Source organism: Poecilia reticulata, chromosome 11 (genome assembly GCF_904066995.2).
Source record: "Poecilia reticulata chromosome 11, P_reticulata-male-v2, whole genome shotgun sequence".
Classification (NCBI taxonomy): domain Eukaryota; kingdom Metazoa; phylum Chordata; class Actinopteri; order Cyprinodontiformes; family Poeciliidae; genus Poecilia; species Poecilia reticulata.
Window position 1 is genome coordinate 28,719,935 of NC_088840.1, and position 11,135 is coordinate 28,731,069.

The 11,135-nt window shown below is 45.1% G+C and overlaps 1 long non-coding RNA gene across 1 annotated transcript; it reads left to right on the forward strand.

Moving 5' to 3' along the window:
• The first annotated feature begins 4,909 nt into the window (after positions 1–4,909).
• Positions 4,910–8,783, forward strand: LOC108166710 (uncharacterized). Its single transcript, XR_001777064.2, has 3 exons — positions 4,910–5,082; positions 7,220–7,307; positions 8,656–8,783. It is a non-coding gene; the product is annotated as an uncharacterized LOC108166710 (long non-coding RNA).
• The last annotated feature ends 2,352 nt before the right edge of the window (positions 8,784–11,135 follow it).

Here is an 11,135-nt window from a genome sequence, read left to right on the forward strand (position 1 = left end):
GCGTCCTGAGTTTACAGGTGAGTCTCAGGAAAACTCCATCCTGAGTTACAGGTGAGTCTCAGGAAATCCGGTCCTGAGTTTACAGGTGAGTCTCAGGAAAACTCCATCCTGAGTTTACAGGTGAGTCTCAGGAAAACTCCATCCTGAGTTTACAGGTGAGTCTCAGGAAATCCGGTCCTGAGTTTACAGGTGAGTCTCAGGAAAACTCCATCCTGAGTTTACAGGTGAGTCTCAGGAAATCCGGTCCTGAGTTTACAGGTGAGTCTCAGGAAAACTGCGTCCTGAGTTTACAGGTGAGTCTCAGGAAAACCGGTCCTGAGTTTACAGGTGAGTCTCAGGAAAACTGCGTCCTGAGTTTACAGGTGAGTCTCAGGAAAACTGCGTCCTGAGTTTACAGGTGAGTCTCAGGAAAACTGCGTCCTGAGTTTACAGGTGAGTCTCAGGAAAACTGCGTCCTGAGTTTACAGGTGAGTCTCAGGAAAACCGGTCCTGAGTTTACAGGTGAGTCTCAGGAAAACTGCGTCCTGAGTTTACAGGTGAGTCTCAGGAAACTCCATCCTGAGTTTACAGGTGAGTCTCAGGAAACTCCATCCTGAGTTTACAGGTGAGTCTCAGGAAAACTGCATCCTGAGTTTACAGGTGAGTCTCAGGAAAACTCCATCCTGAGTTTACAGGTGAGTCTCAGGAAAACTCCATCCTGAGTTTACAGGTGAGTCTCAGGAAAACTGCGTCCTGAGTTTACAGGTGAGTCTCAGGAAATCCGGTCCTGAGTTTACAGGTGAGTCTCAGGAAAACTGCGTCCTGAGTTTACAGGTGAGTCTCAGGAAAACTCCATCCTGAGTTTACAGGTGAGTCTCAGGAAATCCGGTCCTGAGGTTACAGGTGAGTCTCAGGAAAACTGCGTCCTGAGTTTACAGGTGAGTCTCAGGAAGACCGGTCCTGAGTTTACAGGTGAGTCTCAGGAAAACTGCATCCTGAGTTTACAGGTGAGTCTCAGGAAAACTGCGTCCTGAGTTTACAGGTGAGTCTCAGGAAAACTGTGTCCTGAGTTTACAGGTGAGTCTCAGGAAAAAGGTGAGTCTCAGGAAAACTGCGTCCTGAGTTTACAGGTGAGTCTCAGGAAAACTGCGTCCTGAGTTTACAGGTGAGTCTCAGGAAAACTGCGTCCTGAGTTTACAGGTGAGTCTCAGGAAAACCGGTCCTGAGTTTACAGGTGAGTCTCAGGAAAACTGCGTCCTGAGTTACAGGTGAGTCTCAGGAAAACTCCATCCTGAGTTTACAGGTGAGTCTCAGGAAAACTCCATCCTGAGTTTACAGGTGAGTCTCAGGAAAACTCCATCCTGAGTTTACAGGTGAGTCTCAGGAAATCCGGTCCTGAGTTTACAGGTGAGTCTCAGGAAAACTCTGTCCTGAGTTTACAGGTGAGTCTCAGGAAAACTCTGTCCTGAGTTTACAGGTGAGTCTCAGGAAATCCGGTCCTGAGTTTACAGGTGAGTCTCAGGAAAACTGCGTCCTGAGTTTACAGGTGAGTCTCAGGAAAACTCCATCCTGAGTTTACAGGTGAGTCTCAGGAAAACTCCATCCTGAGTTTACAGGTGAGTCTCAGGAAAACTCTGTCCTGAGTTTACAGGTGAGTCTCAGGAAATCCGGTCCTGAGTTTACAGGTGAGTCTCAGGAAAACTCCATCCTGAGTTTACAGGTGAGTCTCAGGAAATCCGGTCCTGAGTTTACAGGTGAGTCTTTAACCAGGAAAACTGCGTCCTGAGTTTACAGGTGAGGCTCAGGAAAACGGCATCCTGAGTGCACAGGTGAGTCTCAGGAAATCCGGTCCTGAGTTTACAGGTGAGTCTCAGGAAAACTCTGTCCTGAGTTTACAGGTGAGTCTCAGGAAAACCGGTCCTGAGTTTACAGGTGAGTCTCAGGAAAACTGCGTCCTGAGTTTACAGGTGAGTCTCAGGAAAACTGCGTCCTGAGTTTACAGGTGAGTCTCAGGAAAACTGCGTCCTGAGTTTACAGGTGAGTCTCAGGAAAACTGCGTCCTGAGTTTACAGGTGAGTCTCAGGAAAACTGGTCCTGAGTTTACAGGTGAGTCTCAGGAAAACTGCGTCCTGAGTTTACAGGTGAGTCTCAGGAAAACTCCATCCTGAGTTTACAGGTGAGTCTCAGGAAAACTCCATCCTGAGTTTACAGGTGAGTCTCAGGAAAACTGCATCCTGAGTTTACAGGTGAGTCTCAGGAAAACTCCATCCTGAGTTTACAGGTGAGTCTCAGGAAAACTCCATCCTGAGTTTACAGGTGAGTCTCAGGAAAACTGCGTCCTGAGTTTACAGGTGAGTCTCAGGAAAACAGGTCCTGAGTTTACAGGTGAGTCTCAGGAAAACTGCGTCCTGAGTTTACAGGTGAGTCTCAGGAAAACTGCATCCTGAGTTTACAGGTGAGTCTCAGGAAATCCGGTCCTGAGTTTACAGGTGAGTCTCAGGAAAACTCTGTCCTGAGTTTACAGGTGAGTCTCAGGAAATCCGGTCCTGAGTTTACAGGTGAGTCTCAGGAAAACTGCGTCCTGAGTTTACAGGTGAGTCTCAGGAAAACTGCATCCTGAGTTTACAGGTGAGTCTCAGGAAATCCGGTCCTGAGTTTACAGGTGAGTCTCAGGAAATCCGGTCCTGAGTTTACAGGTGAGTCTCAGGAAAACTCCATCCTGAGTTTACAGGTGAGTCTCAGGAAAACTGCGTCCTGAGTTTACAGGTGAGTCTCAGGAAAACTCCATCCTGAGTTTACAGGTGAGTCTCAGGAAAACTGCATCCTGAGTTTACAGGTGAGTCTCAGGAAAACTGCGTCCTGAGTTTACAGGTGAGTCTCAGGAAAACTGCGTCCTGAGTTTACAGGTGAGTCTCAGGAAAACTGCGTCCTGAGTTTACAGGTGAGTCTCAGGAAAACTGCATCCTGAGTTTACAGGTGAGTCTCAGGAAAACTGCATCCTGAGTTTACAGGTGAGTCTCAGGAAAACTGCGTCCTGAGTTTACAGGTGAGTCTCAGGAAAACTGCGTCCTGAGTTTACAGGTGAGTCTCAGGAAAACTGCGTCCTGAGTTTACAGGTGAGTCTCAGGAAAACTCTGTCCTGAGTTTACAGGTGAGTCTCAGGAAATCCGGTCCTGAGTTACAGGTGAGTCTCAGGAAAACTGCGTCCTGAGTTTACAGGTGAGTCTCAGGAAAACTCCATCCTGAGTTTACAGGTGAGTCTCAGAAATCCGGTCCTGAGTTTACAGGTGAGTCTCAGGAAATCCGGTCCTGAGTTTACAGGTGAGTCTCAGGAAAACTGCATCCTGAGTTTACAGGTGAGTCTCAGGAAAACTGCGTCCTGAGTTTACAGGTGAGTCTCAGGAAAACTGTGTCCTGAGTTTACAGGTGAGTCTCAGGAAAACTCCATCCTGAGTTTACAGGTGAGTCTCAGGAAAACTGCGTCCTGAGTTTACAGGTGAGTCTCAGGAAAACTGCGTCCTGAGTTTACAGGTGAGTCTCAGGAAAACTGCATCCTGAGTTTACAGGTGAGTCTCAGGAAAACTGCGTCCTGAGTTTACAGGTGAGTCTCAGGAAAACCGGTCCTGAGTTTACAGGTGAGTCTCAGGAAAACTGCGTCCTGAGTTTACAGGTGAGTCTCAGGAAAACTGCGTCCTGAGTTTACAGGTGAGTCTCAGGAAAACTGGTCCTGAGTTTACAGGTGAGTCTCAGGAAAACTGCGTCCTGAGTTTACAGGTGAGTCTCAGGAAAACTGCGTCCTGAGTTTACAGGTGAGTCTCAGGAAAACTGCGTCCTGAGTTTACAGGTGAGTCTCAGGAAAACTGCGTCCTGAGTTTACAGGTGAGTCTCAGGAAAACTGCTGGCTCAGTTTTCACTGCATGACATCAAGCAGATGCTCAAACCAGCTGGATGTTTCTGAGGCCGGGGAGGATTCTGGGAAAATTTACCCCAGTTTCAAACCAGGTTGACCTCCAGCTCACATCGGCTGACCCCGTGACCTTTAACACCTGGTGACCTGAAAACAGGAAGGTCGCTTCCTTCCTTTCCTTTCCTAGGCTCCTTCCCTCCTTCCTTTGTAAGTTTCTTCCTCGTCTTTCTTCGGTTCCTCCCAGTGCAGCCAGAAATGATGAGGCCTGTCACAATAATCAATAAATCAATTGATAAGTTCAATTTGCATGATTCATCGTTTTTCTCTCTTTCTACCAAAAACTGGATGATAAAGTTTTCAGTTTGGTGTTTTGGTCTCAACTGGCTTCAGGATAATTTTGTTTACAGACTTTATGACTCATTTTATTTGCTGTTTCTGTTGTTTTGTTTATTTATTTTGGATATTTTAAAATGTCTTTCAGTGTTTAATGTTCATTAGAATTTAAAGTTTATTAATTTGAGAATGTGTTCTTGCATTATTATGCCTTAATTACCATTATAATACCGGAACTGGTCTGAAAACAGCAATATTATAGTTTATCACAGTAGTGAACAATAACTGAGTCTATATTTTAAAATGTTTTCTGCTGCTGAGTGTTGATCAGCAACCGAGTCAAATATCAGAACCTGAAAATTAACCAAATATGAAAAAAATAAAACTATTTGACCAATAAAAACTAAACAATATTTAACTTATAATAACTAATAAAAATGTGCAAACCCACTGAAATGAAACTAAAGTGTAATGAAAGCCCAGAAGTACCCCCGGTTCTGATGGGCTCTCCGGGTCGGAGCGATTCCCGGCTCGGCCAGCAGGTGGATTCCTTCTCCTTGTTTTCCAGAGGAAACGTTTCCTGAGAGGAGAACTGGTTCTGGTTCCGAGTGGCTCTGGGTCGTGGGGATTTTGGTGGTAACCGGATCCCAGCCGGGAATCAGTCAGGTTCTGTTCGGACCTGCGGCTCTTTGGAACCGGTTCGCAAAGCTTTTCTCTTCAGCTCACAGATTTTCATCTTTTTGTGTTTCTGGTTTTTTTCTGTAACTGAATCTGAGCTGAGAGGGACATCAGAGAGTCCTGACGTCTTCCTGCCAGTCTTTGTCCCCCGTCCTCCCCCCTCAGACAGGTGTGTCTCCTCTCAGGTGAGTCATCAACAGCAGCAACAATATGATCTGACTGGGTTTGAGTGGACCGGGTCAGAACACCTTTGATCGCCTCAAACTGGCGTCCTGAACTGGATCCCGTCAGCCCAGTGGTTGCCACGGTGACCAGGTCTCGGTCCGACAGAAGTCCTGTGGGACGTGGAGCAGGAGGCTGATAAAACCGCACATTAATAAATGATCAAATATTAATAAATAGCTCTCTCTGCTTTTGATGAAAACCTTCTGAAGTTAAATAACATTGAACATGTTTTCACATTGTTAATTTGGCCGTTTACAGATAAAAACTGAATTGATTTGATCAATAAATATTAATTAAGCATGCAACTTTTATCTTTACAGTTCTATTTATGTGGTAAACTAGAGCCTACAGGACCACATAAAAACCTGTAGTGGGCCGGATTTGGCCCGCAGGCCTCCAGTTTGACATTAGTGAACTATGCTAACATGGTATTTAGTAGAAGCTAATGCTAAAGTACTATCCTGCAATGGTACTTAGTGGAAGCTAATGCTTTATACCAACATAGTATTTAGTAGAAGGTAATGCTAATGTGCTACATTAACATGGTATTTAGCGGAAGCTAATGCTAATGTGCTACATCAACATGGTATTTAGCAGAAGCTAATGCTAAAGCGCTACATTAACATGGTATTTAGCGGAAGCTAATGCTAATGTGCTACATCAACATGGTATTTAGCGGAAGCTAATGTGCTACATTAACATGGTATTTAGCATAAGCTAATGCTAAAGTGCTACATTAACATGGTATTTAGCGGAAGCTAATGCGCTACATTAACATGGTATTTAGCATAAGCTAATGCTAAAGTGCTACATTAACATGGTATTTAGCATAAGCTAATGCGCTACATTAACATGATATTTAGTGGAAGCTAATGTGCTACATTAACATGGTATTTAGTGGAAGCTAATGTGCTACATTAACATGGTATTTAGTGGAAGCTAATGTGCTACATTAATATGGTATTTAGCAGAAGCTAATGCTAAAGTGCTACATTAACATGGTATTTAGCATAAGCTAATGCTAATGTGCTACATTAACATGATATTTAGCGGAAGCTAATGTGCTACATTAACATGGTATTTAGTGGAAGCTAATGTGCTACATTAACATGGTATTTAGTGGAAGCTAATGTGCTACATTAATATGGTATTTAGCAGAAGCTAATGTGCTACATTAACATGGTATTTAGCGGAAGCTAATGCTAAAGTGCTACATTAACATGGTATTTAGCGGAAGTTAATGTGCTACATTAACATGGTATTTAGCGGAAGCTAATGCTAAAGTGCTACATTAACATGGTATTTAGCGCAAGCTAATGTGCTACATTGACATGGTATTTAGAGGAAGATAATGTGCTACATTAACATGGTATTTAGCAGAAGCTAATGCGCTACATTAACATGGTATTTAGCAGAAGCTAATGCGCTACATTAACATGGTATTTAGCAGAAGCTAATGTGCTACATTAACATGGTATTTAGCAGAAGCTAATGTGCTACATTAACATGATATTTAGCGGAATCTAATGTGCTACATTAACATGGTATTTAGCGGAAGCTAATGTGCTACATTAACATGGTATTTAGCGGAAGATAATGTGCTACATTAACATGGTATTTAGCAGAAGCTAATGCGCTACATTAACATGGTATTTAGCAGAAGCTAATGCGCTACATTAACATGGTATTTAGCAGAAGCTAATGTGCTACATTAACATGGTATTTAGCAGAAGCTAATGTGCTACATTAACATGGTATTTAGCGGAAGATAATGTGCTACATTAACATGGTATTTAGCAGAAGCTAATGCGCTACATTAACATGGTATTTAGCAGAAGCTAATGCGCTACATTAACATGGTATTTAGCAGAAGCTAATGTGCTACATTAACATGGTATTTAGCAGAAGCTAATGCGCTACATTAACATGGTATTTAGCAGAAGCTAATGTGCTACATTAACATGGTATTTAGCAGAAGCTAATGTGCTACATTAACATGGTATTTAGCGGAAGCTAATGTGCTACATTAACATGGTATTTAGCGGAAGCTAATGCTAATGTGCTACATTAACATGGTATTTGTCCTTCATGCTTTAGATATGTCCCTGGTTTTCATGGCCAATCACCTCCTTAGCAGCCATGAAGTTCTGCGGAGGTCCGCTACTGAACCAGTCGTTACATTCAGGTGGGTCAGAACCAGAAAACATCTCAACCCCACAGGTTTGGTTCAGCAGGTGATAAACAGGTGATCAGATGTGATGAAACAGAGACACATCTAAAACATGAAGAACGTTGCTCTGTGACATATCGTTTAATCTGGGTTAAAACCAGCTATTGGTGCTCAGTTCAGATTATTAACCAGTTTCTGTCCCTGGATTCCCAGTTGGAGCGGACTGGGCCGTTAGAGGCTGGTCCTACGAACGGTTTGGCCCTGACAGGTGGACAGAGCAGGGCTTGCTGCCGGGGTCCAGCGGGGCGGGGTCTGCGGTTTCCTTTGAGCGGCTGCAGGATCACACGCCGGGGGTTTCTGCCTGCTTTGATGGCTTCTCTAGCGGCAGGTGTTCACAACAAACCCGTTTGATGCAAACGGAGGTAGAAACCAGAACCACAGCCAGCAGGTTGATCTGGAGCTGGAAAACCGTCCCAGTCTCTCTGGGAAGCAGCGAGCGGAGGCGGTAATCTGCTGCAGCGAGCGGTTGCCTGATTAAAGGGAAGACGTCTCTTTGAAGAAGTGACCGATGATGACGATGATGAGGAGGATGAGCTTCAGCTCCTCCAGTCAGGAGAGGACGAGCTGATTCATGTCGGCTCTCTCACTGAGGAAAGCGGCTCCCTGAGGGCCCAGAGTTTCTGTTTTGGTCTGCGTCGGGTAATTTACTTGTCCTCGTTAATAACGTTCTACTCTGATGGGCTTTTATTGGAGGGCAGCAGCAGAACCAGAATGTTGTGGTAACGAAATGAGCGGCTGCTGCTCAGATGCGGCCAGAAGCGAATGCCTAGCAAGTTTACGTTCCCTCATCGCTGGCAGAAGGTTCCTGTTTATCCTGGACCTTTAATGATTTATATGAATCCTGATCATCCAGCAAACAGCTGCTAGAAGCTTTAAAGTTTGTATTTATCAAAGATTTACACACAAGTACGACTCAAAAATGACAGATTAAATTAGATAAGATCAATTAAAAGGTAAAAAATGTTTTGGCCTACAGTAATGGTGTCCAAAGTGTGGGCTGGGGGCCATTTTCGGCCCACTGACTGACTGTTTGTGGCCTGCCACAGCAGGAGGGTGATGCAGAGGGAGACAAAATTACTACTGACTAAATAAAAGTTTCTACGATGGAAAATATTGAGCACAACACAAAGTTATTGAACAAACATCTCTCTTTAATTTCATAGAAACTATTTATTTATCAACTTCTACTTAGAGACAAACTTTAAAGAACCCAAAGCTGCTTTTTATTTAATTTATTAAAACACATTTTATACGTTTAAGCACAAGAGAGTAACTAAATCCTGTTCTCATTGCTTCCTTTAAGACGTAAACCCAGTCCCGTCTGTGGATGTTCTGACGGCGTTTCAGCCAATAAACAACCTTAAATCTGGATGCAGAGATGGACCTGAACCTGCAGAGCCACATAAAGACGGCTACAAAGTCGGCCTTCTATCACCTGAAGGACATTTCCAGGATTAAAGAACGAATTTCCCACAAGATCTAGAGAAGCTCGTCCATCTTTAGCTGCACTGATCACTGCAACAGAATCTACAAACGTCAACCTGACAGGTAGGCCTGTCGCAGTAAACAATTAATAATCAATTAATCGCGTGATAAATTAAAACGAGCTCAATAATTTCCATTTGCATGATTTATCATTTTTCTGAACTGGATGAAAAAAGTGTTTAGTCTGAATCAAATCAGCATCAGAACTGAGGAAGTCCTGCTAAAGCCTCCCAGCCTCCAGGAGGCTTGATGGTAAAAATGGCTGCTCAGCTGCAAGGAGCAGAAATGCAGCCAGTGGAAGGTGCTAACCTGAAACTTCGCTTATTCCAGCCGGCTGCCCCAAGGGACAGCCGGTCCCCCAGGGGACAGCCGGTCCCCCAGGGGACAGCCGGTCCCCCAGGGGACCCGTATCCATCTCAGCGCTGCGGTAATTCGTCTGGAAGTCGGGAAGCAGAGGAGCAGACGCCAACGGTATGCGGCCGAGTCCAACACGGAAACTTTCTGAGTCAGTGGAGCAGCCAAAGCCGTCCGGTCCGGACAGAACTATCAGCGTCTGGATCGGCTCGACCCGATCCAGACGTTTACATCACACTGCTCTGCTGCTCAGCTCCAGGTGAGCTGATGCCAGAATATCCTATCCTGACCAAACAGCTGCAGATAAGGAGACTTCAGAACGGGCTGAGGACACACACCTGAGGACACACACCTGGGGACACACACCTGAGGACACACACCTGGGGACACACACCTGGGGACACACACCTGGGGACACACAGCTGGGGACACACACCTGAGGACACACACACCTGGGGACACACACCTGGGGACACACACCTGGGGACACACACCTGGGGACACACAGCTGGGGACACACACCTGGGGACACACACCTGAGGACACACACCTGGGGACACACACCTGGGGACACACACCTGAGGACACACACCTGAGGACACACACCTGAGGACACACACCTGAGGACACACACCTGGGGACACACACCTGAGGACACACACCTGAGGACACACACCTGGGGACACACACCTGGGGACACACACCTGAGGACACACACCTGGGGACACACACCTGAGGACACACACCTGAGGACACACACCTGGGGACACACACCTGAGGACACACACCTGGGGACACACACCTGGGGACACACACCTGGGGACACACACCTGAGGACACACACCTGGGGACACACACCTGAGGACACACACCTGAGGACACACACCTGAGGACACACACCTGAGGACACACACCTGGGGACACACACCTGGGGACACACACCTGAGGACACACACCTGAGGACACACACCTGAGGACACACACCTGGGGACACACACCTGAGCTCCAATCTGTCCATCTTATCTCCTCACTTAGTCCATGAACTGCAGACAGACTGGCTCTGTGAACCGTCTGCACATCCAGGATCCCAGTTTTCTCTAGAAACCAAATCTTTGGCTAAAGTCAGCCGTACATTTCTCTGTTTCTCTGCATCAAAACCTTCAAATAAGTATGAATATTCCATAAAAATCAGATGTTTTGAGTCAACGTAAATTCACAAAACCTTCAAAAAAGGTTGAATATTCTGTAAACTAATATGTTTTAAGTAAATGTAGCATTATTTTCACATCAGGATACCATTTAAAACGTTTTAAAAGCACTGATTTCACTCAAGCTTAGCATAACAACTGAATCTCTTCCACTTTCTTTCTAACGAGGAGCATTAAAATGATCTCTGTGCTGCACGGCAGCTCCTGCTGAGAAATGTGCTCAGCTTTTTGGTGCAGTTGACAGATTCTTGGATAAATGCACAGAAACATTGAAATAAAAACTACAGAAATATAGATCTGATTGCAAAAAGAACAGAAAAATCAGTGGCGAGAAGCTATTTCAGCAACAGAAGGAATGTTGTTCGCCTTGTTGCTATGTAAGACGTGACAGACCAAATGCGATTTATGAAACAAGCCCTCTGAGTTTATTTTTGTACTTTATTTTGGAAGAAATATAGCAGAAAACAAACAAAGCCACCCACAGGAAAACCTCTGGCACAGCAACCAAAACACAACTGGCATCTTCACGTAATCCCGCTTCATGTTGGAGTTTAAACACACGGAAAACATTAAGATCCCAGAAAACAACCGGCTGCTGACTGGAAAAAGAGCGAGCAACGTCCTCCTGACCTCACAGCTTCAACGGTTAGCATGTCTGTTTACCAGAATATGAAGTATGGACTTTATTGTACATGAAAACGACCGCTCTCATCATTTGTGCGTTTAGTCAACCTGA